The 22792-nt window shown below is 46.0% G+C and overlaps 1 protein-coding gene and 1 long non-coding RNA gene across 2 annotated transcripts in view; one reads left to right on the top strand and one right to left on the bottom strand.

The window, feature by feature from the left end:
* Nucleotides 1-22792, top strand: part of LPIN3 (lipin 3) — a 41407-nt gene that overhangs the window by 3672 nt on the left and 14943 nt on the right. The window lies entirely within an intron of this gene.
* Nucleotides 13092-22783, bottom strand: LOC131807626 (uncharacterized). Its single transcript, XR_009344560.1, has 3 exons — nucleotides 22534-22783; nucleotides 14910-14993; nucleotides 13092-14810 (listed from the first exon to the last, which is right to left on the bottom strand). It is a non-coding gene; the product is annotated as an uncharacterized LOC131807626 (long non-coding RNA).

Raw genomic sequence — 22792 nt, 5'->3', positions numbered from 1 at the left:
AAACAAAAAACCCTTAAAAAATGGAAGGAAATCTGTAACACTACATGTATGTGCTACCTGCTTTGGGAAGCAGAGAGAAGGACATAATTAATACAATATAGGAGAGTGTAGAAAGTCCTTCCATGAAAGCTGAGTCTGAAGAATTGAGGGAGGAACGGACTCCAGGCAGAGAAAACAGCATGTACTCAATAACCAGTTACTGAGTTAGGAATATAACCAGTTGGGAAGTATATCACAAATAGTATTTACCCAAGGAGACAAATTATTTTTTTTAAATAAATAAGCAGATTCCAGGTGATTGCTATAATAATGTCATCTGAACCCACTCACATTCTGATGAGCTTTCTGAAGCAGGAAAGAAACTGCCAGAAGTATAGTTGATGCAATAGAATCGACACCTGACTTCTGTTTTACTGGAATAGGCTACACCTGTGACCGTGTGTGTGTGTGTGTGTGTGTGTGTGTGTGTCAAGGTCCAGAGCCAAAGAAGTTGTACCATTTAGGAGTTTGCTGGCTGCGAGTACCAGTATTCTCTCAGGCCACTTAAAAAAAAGGAGGAGGGATTTATCTTATGGCTTTTTAGGGGTCAAAGGGATGGGTCTCTTAGGCCAGCAAGAACCCAGATGGACTTCTGGATGGATTGGAAGCAGAGGGTTACCAGTAAGACTCTCACCACAAGCTTGTTTTCTCTCCTTCCAGGTAATACAATGGAAAAATACGTCTACCAACTACTCCCAAGTACATGATATAATTCCAGCTATACTAATTTTTTAGTCTCTGTGGGATTTTTCCAATCCCAAAATCTCAGAGAAGAGACTCTAATTGACCCAACTTGTGTCAGGTGTCCCTTCCCTCCCCCAAAACAATCATGACCTTCTTACAGGTCACGTAGTCCATGAGAAACTCACTTCTGTGGATCAAGACCACAAAAAAAGAGAATTGCTTTGAGTTGAGGAAATATCTTTTTTTTTTTTTTTTAAGATTTTACTTATTTATTTGACAGTCAGAGATCACAAGTAGGCAGAGAGGCAGGCAGAGAGAGGAGGAAGCAAGCTTCCCATGGAGCAGAGAGCCCGATGCAGGGCTCGATCCCAGAACCCCGGGATCATAACCTGAGCCGAAGGCAGAGGCTTTAAACCACTGAGCCACCCAGGCACCCCAAGTTGAGGAAATATTTTAAAAGAAGTCCCTCAAACAACCGTGAACTCCATTTAACGGCAAAACACCTGGGAGGCATTTGAATAGTCACACAGAAAGTGAGTACTGAGTTTTCCTGATTTCTGCAGAATAGGGAGGCTTCTTTTTACATAGCAATCATAACCATAAGTTATTCCTTTCCCAACAAAAAGTGGGCAAAAACTGGGGTGGTCTCCATAAGCCCTCTGTGGTCCGTATTCTGCTGGCCTCCTGTGGTAGTGGACATTAATGCTAGCCACCAGACATTTCTGTTGTGTTTTCCAGGCACATGATAGGATTATACTTCCTTAGAGTTTTGAGTCAGGGATGGCCATGCCACTTCCTTTGGTCAAATAATGTGTGAGTAGATGTACTCCCAGGTCCAAGCTTTAAGAGCTAGTAGGCAATTCTGTATACTCTCTTTCCCTCAGCAACAACAGACAACGCTGAAGATGGTGATAGCTCCATCATTCTGGGTCCTGAAGGGAGGAGACATTAAATAGTGGTCCCCCAGGGGACTCACAGTACACATGTAGTAGGAGCAAGAAATAAACTTTGCTGTTATAAAAAGACTGGGGCTTGTTTGCTACCACAGCAAAACCTAGTCTATCCCGATAGATACACCTTCTAACATCCAGTCTATCCCACTGTCCATTGTACAGCACGGAGGCAATTTGGATGGGTTAGACCCCATTCCCCACATGTGAGTGTGGATTCTCTGCTAAGTCAGTTGACTTAATCCCATCTACCTTGTACTGCTTGCTTCAGGAATGATCTATTACCGAGGCCTACATCTATCAGAATCCAATATTTTCCCCATCACAATAATTGAATAAAATCCTCACTATTTCCTTGGATGTCAGTGAAGGACTATTTGCTGCTGGCAACTATTTTGTGACCATGAAGACAGCCAGCCTAAAGATGAAGCCAACACATGAATAGGAAAAGTCAGAACACAGAGAAACAGAGTTGGAGGGCTGATTAAGGCTAACCTGAACCAATAAAGTCAGGTAAATCAATAAATTCCCCCATATTATTGGTTCTCATTTGAGTTGGGTTTTCTAGTCCCCAGAAACATTCCCGCTGTGGCTCTCCTATCTTATTCCCTGCGTAGTTCTGAGCAGTAGGTAGCACTACAGAATCACAAGGGGGAAAATGTCTGTACTTTAAACAATCACAGGAAGAGAAGCTGAAAATTCTGTGATTTACATGCCAGCTCCTTTTCTAGAACAAGGTATCACAATGCAGGCAGAGCACAGACAAGGAACAGGAACCAGCTGAGAACCAAGGATTCGAAGGAGAAGGATCCTATAGAACCAGGAGAGTGACAGGCCTCCGGCTTAATCAATAGTACATAGTTGGTTTCATACAGAGTGTTCTATCCCTCTCTAAACATTTCTGTTGCATTTATCAAGTCTGGAGTGAAAGAATCCAGGAGGCAGTTTCGTGCAGTAGGTAAGGAGGATTTGACTTCGAAACTACTGGGCTTGAATCCTGTCTCCCCCACTTACTTGCTGTGTGAACTTAAGTAACTTTCTTAAATCCCTAATGTAGTTATGACAATCGAGTGAGATACTTCCTCTTACTATTAACATAGTATGTGATGCATTATAAGGACTCAGTGGGTAAAAAGGATGTCCCATCAATTTTTTAAAGAAAGGTTCTGGGGGGCGCCTGGGTGGCTCAGTGGGTTAAGCCGCTGCCTTCGGCTCGGGTCATGATCTCAGGGTCCTGGGATCGAGTCCCACATTGGGCTCTCTGCTCGGCGGGGAGCCTGCTTCCTCCTCTCTCTCTGCCTGCCTCTCTGCCTACTTGTGATCTCTGTCAAATAAATAAATAAAATCTTAAAAAAAAAAAAAAAAAAAGAAAGAAAGAAAGAAAGAAAGGTTCTGGGACATCCGGGTGGCTCAATCAGTTAAGCATCTGCCTCCAGCTCAGGTCATGATCCTGGGGTCCTGGGATCAAACCTTGCATCAGGCTCCTTGCTCAGTGGGGAGACTTCTTCTCCCTGTGCCCCTCTCCTCTGCTCATGCTCTCGCTCTCTCTTTCTCTCTCTCTCTCTCACACACACACACACAAATAAATAAAATCTTTAAATATAAATTTTAAAAAAGAAAGATCCTGAATCTAGTTTGCCAACTTGTTGTCTCTTGGCTCTAAAGCCTCCCTTCTTTGGCTTGCCCTGTGATCCTGGAGCTGAATTCTGTAAACATTTCCCTTCTGCTAGTGGCACAATGTTTGTTGGCTCTGTCAGTGGAGAAGGTTGGAGAAATTTATAAAAAATAAATAAATAAAATAAAACAAAAAATCACAAGGGGCTTCCTGGTTCAGAACCTTCCTGATTCTTGCTCCTGTGGTTGCCCATAGTCTAGGGAGACCCAGTGGTGCTCACCCTCTAGTGAGCTGTTCGGCCTGCTTCTGGTCTATAGCCTGTGGCCATCCATCAACCGTCTCCACCATCCACTGGGCTACATTCTGCTCTAACAAGGCCCCAATCTCACCTTGGGGTTGGGGGACAGGCACTTACTAGTTTATCTTCTCCTTGGTCACTCTGCCTCAGCCCTAGAGATGGTAGGTACAGTCTATAGTTACTATGCCTACATTCTTGGGAGCTCTCTTTCGACCCTTTTAGTTACTGACCATCTTTCATTAGCTAAGAATTCTTCATATTAAAGGTCCCTTATTCAAATTACTGGTGTGGTTTCTGCACCCTGAGTGAGCCCTGTCGGATACACCAGTGGCCCCAACTGCCCATTAGACAAATTTCTGGTTTTAAAAACAAACTAATTTGTGGGAACAGGTAGGGGAAGTACAATTGTGTGTATAATATAGAATAGTAGTTACAAAGTCATGACTTCATCCTCAAGAGAACACTGTAAGAGACATATAATGGTGTCCTGATGTCAGAGCCAGTCCTTTGCCTGTCCTTATAAATGGGGTTCTGCTGGACCAGCCCAGCCCAGTTCAGCTCAGGACCTGAGTCAGACATGACGGGCAGGATCCTGAGGCTTATCACAGGATCCTAGAGTCACATCTTGATTATAAATATATAGTTTCTGTTGGGTCAGAGAGGGGTTTGAATGTCCATAAAACACTCCCAGCTCAAGGCACTGTTTGTCCCCACCCACCTCCCTTCCCCCCTCCCCCCAAAGCACATTGTGCCTTGCCTGGTATTAGGTTCTGAGTATGCAGCCCTGAAAACAATCCAGAGACCTTCATGTACCTTACGGTCTAGTAAGTAAGGCAGACATTGGTCAAATAATCAAAAACATAAATCTTACACAGTACGTGGTACCATGAGATCCACTAATAGGAGGCTTTGGCTCAAAGATGTTTAAGGAAATAGTATGGAACCTAAAGGGAAAAATAGGGGTTAAATTAGATGTATTAGTCTGCTCGGGCTGCCATAACAAAACACTATAGACCAGGTGGCTTAAACAAGGGAAATAAATTTTGTCACAGTTCTTGAGGCTGGAAATCCAACATCAAAGCCCCAGCCAATTTGGTTTTTGGTGAGAACAATCTTCCTGGCTTGCAGATGGCTGCTTTCTTGCTACGTCCTCATATGACCTTTCCTCAGTATTTGTGCGCAGGAAGAGAGGGAAAATGAGCTCTGTGGTGTCTCTTCCTCCAAGGACACTAATTGTAGTGGATCAGGACCCTACCCTTATAACCTCAATTAATCTTAATGACCCCCTTATTCCAAATACAGCCACACTTGGAGGTTAGGGCTTCAACATATGAATTTTGGGGGCATACATATATTTAGTCCATTACAATAGGCAAACAGGGGCAAGAAGAATACTCCCTATAGAGGGAACAGCACATTCATAGGCCCTGTGGTCATCAAGGATACGTGGTGCTTTAAACAAAAAAGAAGGAAAATGTATAATGAGGCAGATAATTGGAGGAGATAAGGCTGGAGAGGTGGCCAGTGGCCAGATCATGTACAGCCTTGAAGTTCTTGTTAATAATTTAAGTCCTATCCTAAGAGCAATGAGGCTTTACTGAAGTGAACTGAGTAGGGACAATATGGTGAGTGGAGACCAAAAAGGAGGGATCAGAATAGGCCCAGAGAGAACCATAATGAAGCTGTCCAGGGCATCTAGGCTCAACCAAGATCACACAAGTTGTCACTGGCTAGCCTAGAAGAGTCACTGGCCAGAAAGGTTGCCCAGGACCAGAGAAGAGAAACTGTTTCTGACCCAAGTGAACTATGACTTACAGGTTCTCTGCAGTCTTGGCTTCTCTCTGCTATAGTCCACCTGGTAGACCCCATGCCTTATACCACATCAGTGAGGACAGACTAGCTCTCTTCCTGGTTCTGTATCCCTAGCCCACACTGGCCCAGCTTGCTTTCCTCCTTTTCCCATACTGGACCACAGAACTAAGAGTCAACATGTTGGCTCCTGACAAAGCAGACTGACCAGTAACTGCCCATCCCCTCTCTAGACTCTTCAGTGTGACATTCAAGCCCTGAGCCAACAAAACTTTACACTTTACTTTAATCTAGGATCCTGAAGAGCTTTAATTTAAGAGAAGTTGTGAACTGGAAGTGATCCATTCCCTTCACAGATGGTTTCAAGTCATCTGAGTGGACTAGATAAAGTCAAGCTCTGAATACAGAGCAAAAGGATCCTAAAATGTTAACCCTCCTAGGACTTAGGGGAGAAAAGTGTCTTTGGGGTGCCTGAGTGTCACAGTCCATTAAGTGACCCACTCCTGGTTTTGGCTCAGGTCAAGGTCTCAGGGATTGAGATTGAACCCCATGTCAGGCTCCCCATTTAGTGCAGAGTCTGCTTCAGATTTTCTCTCTCCCTCTCCCTTCCTGTTCTTGCTCTCTTTCTCAATCAAATAAATACTTTTTTTTTTTCAAAGAGCACCTCTTTTGAGGAGGTTTTATACCATTCTAACCTTAAAAGAGTTTCTCTAAACAATTTTTAAAAAGCACTACAATGTCTAATCCACAAATGCAGCCAGACACATAAGAAGACGAGGCACCCCAAGAGGAAACAAGTAAAACAACAAAGAAGCAGACTTATGATGACCCCAAATAAAAGAAATTATCAGAGACCAAAAAACAGCCAAACACATTACATTCATGGAGATAAAAGCCAAGCTTAGACAAATAAAAATCATGAGATACCACTTCACAATCATCAGGATGGTTATTATCCAAAAAAGAAAAGAAAAAGAAAAAAACAGATGTTGGCGTAGATGCGGAGAAATTGGAACACTTGTGTGTTATTTGTGGGGATGTAAAATAGTGCAGCTGCTGTGGAAAAACAGTATGATGGTTCCTCAAAAAATTAAACATAGAACTACCATATGTACCAAAAATTCTACTTCTAGGTTTATATCAAAAAGAACTGAAAGCAGGAACATTTGTACACCCTTGTTCATAAGAGCAACAGTCACAATAGCCAAAAGGTAGAAGGAACCCAAATGTCCATTGACAGATGAATGGAAAAACAAAATGTGGTATATATACACACAATAGACTGTTACTCAGCCTTGAGGCTTGGGTGGTTCAGTCAGTTAAGCAGCTGGCTCTTGATTTCAGCTCAGGTCATGATTTCAGGATCGTGAGATTGAGCCTCACATCCTGGCTCTCCACTCAGCAGAAAGTCTACTTCTCTCCTTCTCCCTCTCCCTCTATCCTCCCCGAGCTCACACATGCCCGCGCTCTCTCTCTCCTAATAAAATAAATCTTTAAAAAATAATAAAGAATATAATTCAGGCTTAAAAAGGGAGAAAATTCTCAGGATGCCTGCGTGGCTCAGTGGGTTAAACACCAGCTCTTGTTTTTGGCTCAGATCGTGATCTCAGGGTTGTGAAATAGGGCCCCAGGTTGGGCTCTGTGGTGGGCGTGGAGCCTGCTTAAGATTCTGTTTCCCTCTCCCTTTTCCCCTCTTCTTACCGCATGGGTGCTCTCTCTAAAAAAAAGAGGGGGGGATCCTGACGCATGCTACAATATACATGACCCTTGAGGATATAATGCTGCATGAAATAAGCCAGTCACAAAAGAATACTGTATGACCCCATTTACATGAAGCACCTAGAATAGTTAAATTTACAGAGACAGAAAGCAGAATGGTAATTGCCAGAGACTGGGAGGAGGAATGAATAGGAAATTATTGTTTAGGGGCGCCTGGGTGGCTCAGTGGGTTACGCCGCTGCCTTCGGCTCAGGTCATGATCTCAGGGTCCTGGGATCGAGTCCCGCATCAGGCTCTCTGCTTGGCAGGGAGCCTGCTTCCCTCTCTCTCTCTCTCTGCCTGCCTCTCCATCTACTTGTGATTTCTCTCTGTCAAATAAATAAATAAAATCTTTAAAAAAAAAAAAGAAATTATTGTTTAATTACATTTTTTTAAAGTTTTTAGTGTTGCAAGAAGGAAAAAAAAATTTCAGTGTTGCAAGATGAAAAGAGTTCTGGAAACTGGTTGCACAAAAATGTGAATGTACTTAAGACTAGGAAACTACACTTAAAAATAGTTATGATGTCAAATGTTGTGTTTCTTTTACCACAGTGTGGAAAAACCTAATGGGAAAGATAAAATAGAATAATAAAAAAATACTTGATCCAAAAGAAGAAAAAAAAAAGAGGAAAATGGGAACAAAAACAAGGTAGGACAAAAAGCAGGCAACAGGACTGTCGATGTGAATGGTTTGTCACCCTATCTATAACTATGTTAAATGTAGGTGGACTAAATAGTCTAACAAAAAGGAAAAGATCAACAGGGCAAATTTAAACAAAACACAAGATTCAACTACAGGATATTTATGACACATTTTAATATGAGGACTTGTAGGTTAAAAGATAAAATACTCTAGCTAAAATTTTAAATAAGAAGTAGTACCTATCTTATACAAGTTCTCTTAGAAAATAAAGCGAACACTTCCCAACTTATTTTATAAGGTCAGCATCACTGTATCACCAAAACCTGGCAAGAACATGATAAGAAAAAATATAGTCTACTATCACTCATGGCCATCAGTACAACAATCCTAAACAAAATGTTAGCAAATCAAATACAGACCAGATTAAGAGGATAAGGGGCACCTGGGTGGCTCAGTAGAGTTAAAGCCTCTGCCTTCGGCTCAGGTCATGATCCCAGAGTTCTGGAATCAAGCCCCGCATCGCATCGGGCTTTCTGCTCAGCAGGGAGCCTGCTTCCTCCTCTCTCTCTCTCTGCCTGCTTGTGATCTCTGTCTGTCAAATAAATAAATGAAATCTTAAAAAAAAATTAAGAGGATAAGAAGTCATAACCAAGTAGAGATTATCTCAGGAATGCAAATTGGTTTAACAGTTAAAAATCAACCAGCCACATTAGCAGACTAAAAGGGAAAAATAATTTGATTATCTGAATAGATGGTAAACAAAAGCATTTGACAAAATTCAACATTTATTCACAACAAAAACTCTCAGCAACCTAAAGACAGAAGACAATCGGGGCGCCTGGGTGGCTCAAGTGCGTTAAGGCCTCTCTCTTTGGCTCAAGTCAAGACCCAGCCAGGGTTCTGGGATCGAGCCCCGGATCAAGCTTTCTGCTCAGCGGGGAGCCTGCTTCCCTTCCTCTCTCTCTGCCTGCCTCTAGGCCTACTTGTGATCTCTGTCTGTCAAACAAATAAATAAAATCTTAAAAAAAAAAAAAAAAAAGATAGAAGACAACTTTTCCAATCTGATATATGAGATACGGGGGGGAAATCTAGAACCAACAGCATTCTTTTTTTTTTTTTTTTTAAAGATTTTATTTATTTATTTATTTGACAGAGAGAAATCACAAGCAGTCGGAGAGGCAGGCAGAGAGAGAGAGAGGGAAGCAGGCTCCCTGCCAAGCAGAGAGCCTGATGTGGGACTCGATCCCAGGACCCTGAGATCATGACCTGAGCTCTGTGGTGGACCCTGAGATCATGACCTGAGCCAAAGGCAGCGGCTTAACCCACTGAGCCACCCAGGCGCCCCGAACCAACAGCATTCTTAATGGTAAAATAGGGAGCATTTTCCTCTCTAAAATCAGGAACAGAGAAGAATATTAGTTACTACCACCTCTAATCAACACTTTACAAGCTGTCCTAGCCAGGGCAATAAGGCAAGAAAAAGAAAATAAAAAGTCATAAAGATAGGAAAGGAAAAAGTAAAACTGTCTTTCTTCAAATATGACACAATTGGGGGCGCCTGGGTGGCTCAGTGGGTTAAAGCCTCTGCCTTCGGCTCAGGTCATGATCCTAGGGTTCTGGGATCGAGCCCCACATCAAGCTCTCTGCTCAGTGGGGAGCCTGCTTCCTCCTCTCTCTCTGCCTGCCTCTCCACCTACTTGTGATCTCTGTCTGTCAAATAAATAAATAAAATATTTTTTAAAATTAAATTTAAAAAAATGACACAATTGTATAGGTAGAAAACCCTAAGAAATCTCAAATAAATTTTTAGAACCAATAAATTATTGCCTTTGTGTAGCTGCTATAACAAAATATCACAAACTGGATAGTTTATAAACAACAAAAATTTATTTTCTCCCATTTTGGAGGCTGGCAGGCTGAGATCAGGGTGACACCATTGTCAGGCAGGTTCTGATGAAGGCTCTTTTCCAGGTTTCAAAATCAATATACCAAACTCAACCTCACTTCCTTTTTTTTTAGATTTTTATTTATTTATTTATTTATTTATTTGACAGAGATCACAAGTAGGCAGAGAAGCAGGCAGGGTTGGGGGAGGGAAGCAGGCTCCCTGCTGAACAGAGAGCCCGATGCTGGGCTCGATCCCGGGACCCTGAGATCATGACCTGAGCCGAAGGCAGAGCTTTAACCCACTGAGCCACCCAGGCGCTCTCAACCTCACTTCTATATTCCAGCAAATGTCAGAAAATTATTTTTTAAGAATAGTCAGAAGAGTTTTGAAATAGCAAAAGAAAAAAAAAATACAAAGTTCCAAAAATGGATCTAACAAAAGACATGTACGACCTCTATGGAGAAAACCTTGAACATTTTAACAGACATTAAAGAACAAATGAATGGTGGAGAGAGTAAACGTGTTAATAGATGAGAAGACTCAATACTGTAAGGCTGTCAATTGGTCTATAGATGCAAAGCAATCCCAGTTGATTTTCACATGGCACTTGATGAGATCATTCTAATAAAAATTTATATGTAACTGCAGAAGGCTGAGAACAGCCAACCTTACTCCTGATGAAGTATAAGGTGGAGAGGATTTATTCTATCCGCTCACAAAATTTGTAATAAAGCTCTCATAATTAAGACAGTGTGGTATTGGCATAAGAGTAGGCAAAAACCAATGGACAAAAGAAAGAACCCCCCCAAAAAAGACAGATTAATGTTAGATCACAGAACAGTGTGGGGAAATGAACTTTTGAATAAATAGTGTTGAGTCAATGGACTATCCATATGGGGAAAATGGCATTGGAATCCCATCACACACCACACTCAAAAGCCAAATTTCTATTAGATTATGGACTAAAATACAAAAGGTAAACCAATAGTGCTTTAAAAGATAACATACAGTATCTTTATGACCTCAAGGGAGGGTAAGTTTTTTAAAACAAGACCAAAACAACACTAACCTCAAGTGAGAGATTGATATATTGGACTTCTTTACACTTAAGAACTTAGGGATGCCTGGGTGGCTCAGTTGGTTAAGCGACTGCCTTCAGCTCAGATCATGATCCTGGAGTCCTGGGGTCGAGAACTGCATCCGGCTCCCTGCTTGGCAGGGAGTCTGCTTCTCCTGCTGCCTCTCCTCTTGTGCTCTCTCTCTCTCACACACATAAATAAATAAAATCTTTACAGTTAAGAACTTTTGTTCATCAAGAAACACCATTAGCCACAGAGGAGAAAGATTAACAACACACATAACTGGCAACGAGTTTATATCCAAAATATATACAAAACTACTATAAAGAAATAATGAAAAATACAGAGCAGTGGAAAAACGGGCAAGAACAGAGGTCTTGGCTTCACATAAAGAAAATCCAAATGGGGGGGTGCCTGGGTGGCTCAGTGGGTTAAAGCCTCTGCCTTCAGCTCAGGTCATAATCTCAGGGTCCTGGGATCGAACCCCGCATCGGGCTCTCTGCTCAGCAGGGAGCCTGCTTCCTCCTCTCTCTCTGCCTGCTTCTTTGCCTGCTTGTGATCTCTGTCTGTCAAATAAATAAATAAAATCTTTAAAAAAAATCCAAATGGCTAATAAATGCATGAAAGTTGCTGAGCCTCATTAGTAATCAGGGAAATGAAGCAGAGAGAACACCTACAACAAACCGAACAGATGGCTAAAATACAAAGTCTGATAGTACCAGTTCCCGATGAAAACTGTTAGTGAATGCACAAGGGGAGCTCTCATGCATTGCTGGGGGGAGTGTACTTTGGGCAACAGTTGGGCATTATTTTTTTTAATGAAGCATAGGAATACCTATAACCCAGCAATTCTGCTCCAAAGTATATACCCAAGAGAGATACATGCCCAGGGAGACACGTAGACGTGTACAAGACTGTTCACAGCAGCATTATTTAAAATAGCCCCAAACTGGAAACAACCCATATGGCAATTGGTAGAAAGGATAAATTGTGGTATATTTACTCAAAGGAATGCTTCATACTGCACAAAAAACGAACCACACCTGCACACAACAGCATGGGAGACTCATAAACAATGTGGAGTGGAAGAAGCCAGGGACAAAAGAACAACCACATTTAATGACTGCTTTTATATAAAACCCATAACCAGACAAATTAAACATGCCCCCTACCCCCAAAATCTTTGCCCCTCCTGTACTTATGAGATATGTGAAGAATGGTAATAAAAGATGGATTTGCGGGTGCCTGGGTGGCTCAGTTGGTTGGGCATCTGCCTTCAGCTCAGGTTATGATCCCAGGGTCCTGAGATCAAATCCCAAATTCGGCTCACTGGTCAGCAGGGAGTCTGCTCCTCCCTCTCCTTCTGCCCATCCCCCCACTTGTGCTTGCTCTCTCTCTCTCTCTCTCTCTCTCGCTCACTCTCTCTCAAATAAATAAAATATTTAAAAAAATAAAAGACGCACTTGCAGGGTACCTGGCTGGCTAAGTCAGTGGTGCATGCAACTATTGATATCAGGGTCATGAGTTCGAGCCCCATGATAGGCATGAAGATTACTTTAAAAAAAAAAAAAAAAAAGATGGATTTGCAAGCAAGCTGGGGAATCAGTTTTGTCCCCAGCCACAACCACTCCTCTGCTGAATATCTCCAGTCTGGAGGTATGATGATTGTCCTAGATGTGAGCTGAAGGAAGTTAGTGGGGGGAAGGAAGTCTGATGTGGGGATGGAGAACAAGAGTCAGGCACGCCTTACGTTGGGGTTCATTATGAGGACCTCAGTGACATTTTAATAAAGTTACTCAAAGTTAGAGGACCATAATGATGAATTTCTAGTGTACTAAACCTTCACAGGAGACCTGGAAACCATAAAGTAGGGCAAGAGTCCTGCTGAAATGCCAGATGCACTAGCCGAACAGGGCCAGGCTATTTTCGCAAGATCCCCAACAATGAACATAATTTTATTTTATGTGTGTTCTTCCAGATTTTTTTCAGGATATCTAATTATTTTTCATTAATGTAACTATGGGATTTTAAAAAAAAATTTACTTATGTATTTATTTGACAGAGATATCACAAGTAGGCAGAGATGCAGGCAGAGAGAGTGGGGGAGGCAGGCTCCCTGCTGAGCAGAGAGCCTGATGTGAAGTTCGATCCCAGAACCCTGGGATCATGACCTGAGCCAAAGGCAGAGACTTGAACCCACTGAGCCACCCAGGCACCCCATAACTATGGGATTATATTACACACCATTGAACTTTTTAAAAATTTAACCACAGGGGCGCCTGGGTGGCTCAGGTCATGATCCTGGAGTCCTGGGATCGAGTCCCGCATCGGGCTCCTACTTCCACGGGGAGTCTGCTTCTACTTCTGACCTACTCCTCTCTCATGCTCTTTCTCACTGTCTCTCTGGCAAAAAAAAAAAAAAAAAAAAAAAACCTTAACCACAGGGGCACCTGGGTGGTTTAGTGGGTTAAAGCCTCTACCTTGGGCTCAGGTCATGATCCCAGGGTCCTAGGATCAAGCCCCAAATCGGACTCTCTGCTCAGCAGGGAGCCTGCTTCCTCCTCTCTCTCTGCCTGCCTCTCTGCCTACTTGTGATCTCTGTCTGTCAAATAAATAAATAAAATCTTTTTTTAAAAAAATAAATAGATAAGAAAAACTTAACCACAGGTGTTAGACCTCTGTCCATTTGAATCCATACTGGTGTACTTGTACTTGGAGGTGATCGATATATTCATTATCTTGATCATGGTGGTGGTTTCATGGGTAATTACACATGTTGAAACTCAAATAGTACACCTTAAATAAGTGTGGTTTACTGTACATCGGTTCCATCTCAATAAAATGAGAAGCGTTGTGCTTTCAAGCTCTTGGACTGTTTTTCGCACTGAGCTCTCTGCAAGTCCACGCTCCAGCAGGCATTACTTCTCAGAGCTGTGTGGAATTCTGAAGTAGGCCTCCACCGTGGTTTACTAGCTCCTTCCTTGAGCACATCACTTGCCTCCCGTTCACCTATGCCATGAATAATGCTATTCTAAATAACCTCCTCGTTTTATGTGCATCTGAGCAAACTTTCCAACTTATTACAAAGAGTGAAATGGCTAACCTCTGTGTCCTATGCATACGTAATGTTACTGAGAATTACCTGCTTATTTTATGGAAGGACTAAGCCATTTTCTGTTCCTGCCAGCCGGGCACTGAGAGTCCCCAGTCTTCCTTTGTGTTCCTGTCTCTTCACGCGACACGAACATCCGTGCCTTGTCCCCCCCACCACTCCCTCATTTGGTACTGACTTCATGGTCGTGGACAAATAATTCTTCAGGCTGTGGCACACGGAGTGGCCATTCTTCCTCATGCTTAGCAGATGGAATTTCTCTCCATCTTTACTCGGTTCTTAACCACGTTTTTTGGAAGGAAGGGTGCGGGCTCGAAAGGGGAGCTCCACAGCCCGTCTTTCTGGGCACCCCCTGCCTGCCTCGAGAGGTCCCGTCTCCATGAAGGAACTGGGCCTTGGTGCTGGGGCCAGTGTTTTAAGCCGCGAGGAATGTGGTGACTCAGCTGGTCGCTCAGGGACACCTCCGTGAACAAGGCCGAGGGAAGGAAGTCATTACACAGACAGCTGGGCTGTAAAAAAACAAAAATACTCCACACACCAAACTCTACAAAGTAGTGTGGCTATGTGTCCCGTGACTCAACGGGACTGCTTTGGCCACGTGGCACTCGGCTCAGGGTACGTGGCACGCAGCCCTCACCCGCGCCGGCTGGCTGCTCCTCCGAGCTGCTTGGAGGGAGGGCTGGGTGGGGGCCCCAAGGAGACCGGTGACGGTCCTCTCTCCTCCCTCTCCACTCTGCCCGTTGCTTCCCTCATCATCTCCTTCCTCCCTAATCCTCTTGCCCTTAAACAAAACACAAACAGGAATTTAGTGTCTCACGCCTGCTGGAGACGTGGCAGGAACATAGTGAGGTCAACACATTGGCGCCCCGGGAAGGCCCTCCGGAGTCCTGCAGACGCTGGTGACAAGTCATATCACCGAGGCAGGGGCTGGAGTCCTGGGCAGAGAGGCCAGAAGGAGATGGGTCAGCGGCAGGGGATGGAGAATTTGAGTTAGAAGCAAGACCATCAAAGATGTGGGACCCCCACCCACTGACCTTTACTGGAGACCTCCTCTGTGCCAGACACCGTTCTTGGGATATATCCGCAAAGACAGGTCTTGTCCTCATGGGGCCTACGTTCTTGTGGAGAGGAAGACAAACAGCAAATATCATAAATCAGTAAAGTATGTAGCATATAAAAAGGTCACTCATGGTCCTGGAAATGATTAGAACAACAGAGGTGGATAGGAGTGGTCAGGGTAGAAAAGTGGCATCTTGAGAGGGGTGAAGGCACGAGCCATGAGGGTGTCTGGGGAAAAAGCACTGTGGGAACTGCCAGGGCAAAGTGGGGAGTGTGCCTGGTGTGCTTGTGGACCCATGGGTGGTAGATGGGTGGCTGTGGAGTGGGGGAGGGGGCGGAGTGGAAGAGGAGGCGGGCAGTTGGAGGTGTGAGACTGGGAGCTGCAGGAGGCTTCTGAGCAGAGATCCAAGCAGATTGGATTTGGAGTTTAACAGCGTCCTGCAGTCAGATGGCTCTGACCCCTGGGAGTATGGCACATGGGGTGTACCGAGAAAAACCTGCAAATCTTGCCAGAGATGTAGAATTTATGAAATCCATGAGCATGATGTTGGCAAAGAGCTAGAATCACATGGAGCGCTGGCCAGTGAGGGCCTGTTTGTGTCAGGTCAGAAAAGGACAGTGACAGGGTGGGAGTTTCCAAAGAATGATTTAAGTCAGAGTTAAGTCTTTGGGAAAATCAAAGGAGCCGCCAAGTATTTTTGGATGGTCGCGCTTTTTAGAACACACAAAATACATGAAGGGTGTCATGCCATGCGATCTACCCCCTGCTTCTAAAGCATTTCTTCTGTAGTTACACTAAAAATTAGGATACGGTGGCATATGTAAACCAAAATTTGTAGGTATAAGATAACAAGATTTTGTTTAGTATACCTTCAAGTGTCTGGTAATAACTGGTTTCCTTTTCTTCGTATGTAACAACGGTTCCCACTTAGCCAGGTTGTCGTAAAGATTAAATAAGAGCATTGACTCACTAACACATGCAGCTAATACTTGTAGATTTTCTTCTGTGTGTCGGGCACCAGGAGAGAGTCTGGCGGCAAGGTGATGCGCACAATTGCCCTCACAAAGACACAGCATTCATCAAATGGTATATATACATAAATGGCCACAGGGGTACCCGGGTCACTCCGTTGTTAAGCGTCTGCCTTCCGCTCAGGTCATGATCCCAGTGTCCTGGGATCGAACCCCGCATCGGGCTCCCTGCTCAGTGGGAAGCCTGCTTCTCCCTCTCTTATTCCCCCTGCTTGTGTTCCCTCTTTAGCTGTGTCTCTTCCTGTCAAATAAATAAATTCTTAGAAAAAATATAAATAAATAAATAAATAGCCACAAAAAAGAGGAGGATGAAAAAGCACATTAAAAAAAGATGGGCGCCTGGGTGGCTCAGTGGGTTAGGCCGCTGCCTTTGGCTCAGGTCATGACTCAGGGTCCTGGGATCGAGTCCCGCATCGGGCTCTCTGCTCAGCAGGGAGCCTGCTTCCTCCTCTCTCTCTGCCTGCCTCTCTGCCTGCTTGTGATCTCTCTCTGTCAAATAAATAAATAAAATCTTTAAAAAAAAAAAAAAGAAAGAAAGAGGGGCACCTGGGTAGCTCAGTGGGTTAAGCCTCTGCCTTTGGCTCAGGTCATGATCTCAGGATCCTGGGATCGAGTCCCGCTTCCCCCCTCTGCCTCTGCTGCTCCCCCCACTTGTGCTCTCTCTCCTTCTCTCACTCTCTGTCAAATAAATAAATTCTTAAAAAAAGAAAGAAAGAAAGAAAGAAAGAAGGAAGGAAAGAAAAGGCATATGATGCTACAAGAGCCTACATCAAGGAGTTAACCTAGCCAGAAAGTGTATTAGTTAGTTACTGCTCTGTATCAAGTCACTACTGATTTAGAGACTTGGAACAACATACATTTATTATCTCAGTTTCTGAGTCAGTAGTCTGAACATGGCTTAGCTGGGTCTTCTACTCTGGGACTCCTCTAAGGCTACAATCAAGGTGACGGTGGGACTATATTCCCACTCAGGGCTCCAGCTCCCTTGGGTTGAGGGAGGTCATTTCCTGGTGGCTGCAGGACTGAGAACCCAGACTTCTTGCTGGCCATCTGCAGGAGGCTGCCATAGGTCCTAGAACTGCCCATAGCTGCCTGCCATGTGGGCTTCCTCAACACAGTGGTTTACTTCACCAGGTTACTGAGGAGAGTCTCCAGAGCGCCTCTGCTAGCAAGACTCTTACATAACACAGTCACGGGAGTGACATCCTAACACCTTTGCCATAGTCTATTGGTGAAAAGCAAGTCACAATTCCCACTCACACTCAGGAGGAAGGAATTCCACAAAGGCATGAACGTGAGGAGGTGGGGGCACGGGGGGTCACCTTAGGGTCTGTCTGCCACTGAAGGTTTCCCCAAGGAAGTAACAGTGGAGCTGGGAACTAAAAAATGAGTTGGCAGGACGCCTGGGTGTCTCAGTTGGTTAAGCATCTGCTTTTGGCTCAGGTCATTATCCCAGGGTCCTGGGATTGAGTTCTGTATTGAGCTCTCTCTCAGCAGAGAGCCTGCTTCTCCCTCTGCCTGCCACTCCCCCTGCTAGTGCTTTTTCTCTCTTTCTCTCTGACAAGTAAATAAATAAAATCTTTTAAAAATAAATAAAAATAAAAAATGAAAACAGAGTCGCATTAACTACACAGATAGAGGGCAGAGGGGGAACTGTCTAGGTATAGAGAACAATAGGGCCCGCACAGTACAATAACATTCACAAAGGATCTAATCCAATGACTAGCAGTGTTGTGCCTCTCATGCCTAACAACCATCCATGGCTCCTCAGCGCCCATGGTTTTGCCCGATATTCAAGGCTAGATGGGTCATCTCCTCACATCACTTTCTCTCTCCAGCATCTGTGCCTTTACTCACCACCCCACCCACTTAGAGGGCCCTTGCCCTACGATACACAATCCATCTATATAGAACTCAGAGCCCAGCAGGCATTGATCTTCCCTAAACAATATTTTTGAACACCTATTTAAGTGGAGGGCACCATGCTGGGCCCTCGTGGAATTGCAAAGCATGGTGAAACATGGTCCTGGATGCCAGATACTGGGTGGGGGCAGAAGATATACCCAAATAAAAAGAGGAAGAACAGGAGGTTCTCCCGCTGAAGGTCAAGCCCATGGGGCAGCTGGTAAGTCCTGCGAGCTTTTAGACCTCAGAAAACTCCACTTCACACAGTGGTGAATGATCTTACAGTATTCTTCCCTAGGCTCGAAATTGCAAACGGATTCTAAGGGTCAGCCAAACTGGCGTTTTCCCGGGAAGGACAGTTGGAATCGGGAACTGCCCAGTCTCCGTCCACACTGCCAGGCAACCTGGCCAAGCCGGGTCAGTCCTTGGCTGGCAACAAAGGCTTCATTGGCAAGAAGAGGGGATAGCTACGCAAGTGTCCTGCGCTCCAGCCCAGGAATCCCTGGCCACATCTAGGGCCTGTCCTTGAAAAGCTGGGAGAAGAGGCCCCAGGAGGCCCACGGCCTTTGCCACATCAGCAGGGAAAAGGGAACACGGGAGGCAAAAGCAACCGAGGCCAGTAGCCCAGCGCCCGGCTTCCTCTAGCCAGCGGTGGAGGGTGGAGCCGGAGGCAGGGGGCGGGGCCGGAAGCAGGCGGGGCTGGAGGGTGGGTGGGGCCATCAGAGGGTGGGGCAGTGACGGGCCCTGCTTCCCCAGTCCCGCCTCTCAGTCCCGGAAGGAGCGGGCTTCGAGCTCGGCGGTGGGGGTCTTGGCACTGAGCACCTGCCCTCGCCTGCGATTGGGGGTTGAGTGTCTGCAGATGCCTTGCAGGGCAGAAGCAGTCTGAGTCTAGAGGTGGGGGAAGGCCTGGCACCCCTGCATTTCTACACTCCGCCCTCATCTTCCCTAGTGCCTGCTGCACCAGGAAGCCAGAGGGCTTTTCTCAATACCCATTAAAGCTGTTTCCTTTGCTCTGAGGGCAAAGAACCCTCCTCCCACAATCTGATACCTCCTCCGCACCCCCCCCCCCGCCCCTGCCTCATCTTCAAGACTGAACCACCCTCCAGTAGCTCTGCGGGCCTTTGTACAAAGTAGTTCCTACACCTGGAACATCATATCCACCCTTCTTCATCTAACTAATTACAACTTATTTTTCAAGCTTGGGGATCTACTTGGGAAAGCCGTCCTTGACCCTCCCATCTTGCTATGGGCTCCTGTAAGCCTAGTTATGTTGGGTAGCAATTGCCAGACTACCTGTCTGTCCTTTCTCTTCTCCCCATCCATCACAAGACTGTGGGGTCCCTGCAGTATCTCTAGTGACTGGCCCAGGTAAGGTGCTCAGTGAGATCATGAACACCCTGCCTGGCAGTCTTCTGCCATCCTCTAGACCTCTGCCTGGTGCAGAGGTCTGGATGCCAAATACTGGGTGGGTAACTGCTGCAGTCACTTCACTTCTCAGAACAGCAGGTCTCGGGGTGCCTGGGTGGCTCAGTGGGTTAAAGCCTCTGCCTCTGGCTCAGGTCATGATCCCAGGGTCCATGGATCTAGCCCCACATCAGGTTCTCTGCTCAGCAGGGAGCCTGCTTCCTCCTCTCTCTGCCTGCCTCTCTGCCTACTTGTGATCTCTGTCAAATAAATTAAAAAAAAAAAAAAAAAAAAAAAGAACAGCAGATCTCAAACTAGAGTGCATCTGAAACACTGGCGGGGGTGGGGTGGGGTGGGGGTGTCTTATTAAAATACAGATGGGTGGGCCCCCACCCTCAGAGTTTCTGATTCATAGGTGTGGAACAGGGCCTGAGAGTTTGCATTTCTAAAAAGGTCCCAGGTGTTGCTGCTGCTGCTGCTGACACAGGAACTCATTTTAAGGATCACTGGGTTGGGTCATGTTTCTTCATCAATAAAATAGGGTCACTTCTGTTCCCTGCCGGGTGTGAGGTTTTGTGAGAATCAAATGAGATTATGCAGATGAGGAACTAAGCATGGTGCCTGCACCCAGTAGGGGCTCAATAAGTGTTTGCAATTGTATCTGGGAGTGGGCAGGCCACATGCCAGCAGAGAAAACATGAGCAGTAGATGTGGGTCAGGGCCCAAGCACGTCAGCTGGGCTGGAGGAAGAGCAAGGCCCAGCACAGCAGCCAGGGAGTTCAGGTTGTGCTATGGAGGTGGATGGGAGCCATGCACAGTTCTGGAGCAGGGCAGTGACAGGTGGAAGCTAAATGTGGCAACATTGAGCAGGAGGCACAGCAGCAAATTCCCTGTGCTGGGTTTTCCTTGGCTGGTTGGCCAGGCATAGAGCAACCAGATTTAGCAAATAAAAATGAAGGATATCCAGTTAAATTTGAAGTTCAGATAAAGAATGAAATTGTTTTAGTATAAATATGTCCCAAATTGCACGAGACATAGTTACAGTAAAACAAACAAGCAAACAACAACAACAAAAAACCCCACTTTTGTTATTTATCTGAACTTCAGATTTAACCGGGTATCCTTTATTTTTATTTGCTAAATCTGATAGTCCTAGCCAGACATCAACTGCCTGCCCCAATGCCTCCATACTGGAGGGAGTGAGCTACAGGTCCCTCTGCCTCTCTTCTCCCCTTTCAATGAGGCCATGAGGAGTGACTGAGGAGCTGCTCCCGCGCCCGGTCTTGCTGCCAAGACAAGTGGTCACAGCTGCGGGTCTGGGTGAGCAGGTCCTCCCACTTCATGTCAGGTTCGCCCAGCAAAGAAATGGTGAGGCACCGTAAATAATCACTGGGCTGTAATTTAATGAAGCACATAAAGTTACCAAGGCCCATAGAGAAGGAGGTATCACCTGTGTGTGGGGGTTATTCAAGAAACAAACAGTTGCCAATGGTACAGGCCCACCTGCTGAGAATACCCACAGAGGAGAAAATAGCCTCCTCCATCCTTAACCCCAGAAATGATCAACACAAGTGCTCAGGCTGCTCCTGTGCTTGCAGGATGCCTTGGAAATGGTTACATAAATGACAAACTAGAATGAGGGGGGGATACGCCTGCCTCCTTCAGCTCAGTTGGGCATTGAGATAAGTCATACTATCAGAGGCTGCCTCGGTCTCCCCCACCCCCATAATCACCAAATCCCAGATGATTCACAGTTCCGGAAACAAGCTTGTCAGAAATCCAATTTCTGCAACAACCTTTATACCAACTTTTTTTCCTCTAACGAGTAACAATGAAAATAATATGTGCTCCTTTCCTTAAAAAAAAATCTTTTAATGTGATAAACATTACTGAATGCCTCATCTGTGCCCTGTGCTGTGTTCAGCTTTTTATTTAGCTCAGTAGTTCTCAGCCTTGGCCGCACGTTGCAGTCACCCCCAGATTTTCCAGGTGATCCCGGTGCACGGCGAACTCAACACACACACAAGGTTGAGAACCCCTGGTGTAGTTCAACCTGCTTAATCGTCACAATACGGTGGTAAGGCAGGTGTTCTCTCCGTTTTGCAGATGAGAAAATGGAGTTTCGAAGAGTGACTGCGGCCTGTGTAGCCATAATCTTGGATTTCTCCTTTCTTCCCAGGCCCGCTTGAGGGATTCCTGTATCCACGGTTAAATATCACGGGTATGTATCATACGTCCATTGGTCTGTTCCCAGCGTTGCTGCCCTGGGGCCACCTCGACATAGCTCTGCTCCCAACAGGACTCTTCGGAGACACCAGCCAGACTCCGCCTGGGTTTAGGACTGCTACCACATGACTTTTGCTAGAGTGGGGACCCCTGAGTGTGTGACCCGTGGGTCAAAGAGCAATGGCGACCACCTCCCACTCCTGACCACCCAGGACCCTCTAAGCCGGGGTCTTTACAATTGCGCACCGACCCCCCCCCCCAGTTTTTCCTCGGTGCCCTCCCCCTTCACAGCAAACTCCCTCACCTCCTGATTCTTCTCTGTGCATCTTTGCCCCGCCCATCTGTCCTGCCATCTGACCCACGTTTCTCAGTACGTCCATACAGGTTGGCAGAGGGGTCTGCTGATCCACGTCAGGCCGCGAGCTACAGATTCGAAGGGCAAGGTCGTGCCCTAGCCCGACGCCTCGGCCGTGGCTCGCAGGCCCACGGATTCTTCAGAAGTCGGCGCACCTGGGTTCACCTGTCCCCTCCCGTGGCGCCTGCCGGCGGAGAGGACGGTCAGCTGGGCCAGAAAGCTGGTCACCGCCTGCCCTCTGCTGGCCGGTTGCAGTACTGAGCCTGCTGCCGCTCCGCGCGTCGGTCGGACAGATGGAATGAAGGAGCGGGCATTTATTGAGCTCCTGCTGTATGTCAAGCACTGAACTGGGAGTTGGGGTGTAAGGATGAACGCGACCTGCTTTCACAAAGTTCAACTTCAAATGAGGAGGCAGACAATAATCAAATAGTCATTGAAGCAAATATGAAATTACAACTGTGGGCTATGTGAGCGTATAACGCGAGGCTCCTGCCCAGTCTAAGGGGTGTAATGCCGGGGGGGGGGGGGGGGCGTGGTCAGGGACGGACAAGAAAAGCTGCCCCTGAGGAGAGGATGTGTGAGTGCCAGGTGCCGCACAGTCATTTCATGTAATCTTGAAAATCCTACAAGGTGGCTAATCCAAAGAAGAAAACAGGCTCGGGTTGGGGAAAACTTACCCTAGGTCACACAGCGAGGTGGAAGCAAAGCCAGGAAGGCTTAAATCCGCCCGATTCAAAAATCCATGTAGCAGGGCACCCGGACATCCCATCTAGCTGCTTTAGGGCGCGGGGCGGGGCCGGGGTGGAGCCTGAGCGGGGCGGGGCCTGAACTCCGGCTCCGCCCAGCCTCTATAGGCGAAAGGGCGCCCTTGGGCGGAGGCCTGGGCGGAGGCGGGGTCTTTTCGAGGGGTGGAGCCTGGGCGGATTGGGGCCTGCA

The sequence above is a fragment of the Mustela lutreola genome, chromosome 9 (genome assembly GCF_030435805.1).
Source record: "Mustela lutreola isolate mMusLut2 chromosome 9, mMusLut2.pri, whole genome shotgun sequence".
Taxonomy (NCBI): domain Eukaryota; kingdom Metazoa; phylum Chordata; class Mammalia; order Carnivora; family Mustelidae; genus Mustela; species Mustela lutreola.
This window is presented reverse-complemented; position numbering and strand designations above follow the sequence as displayed.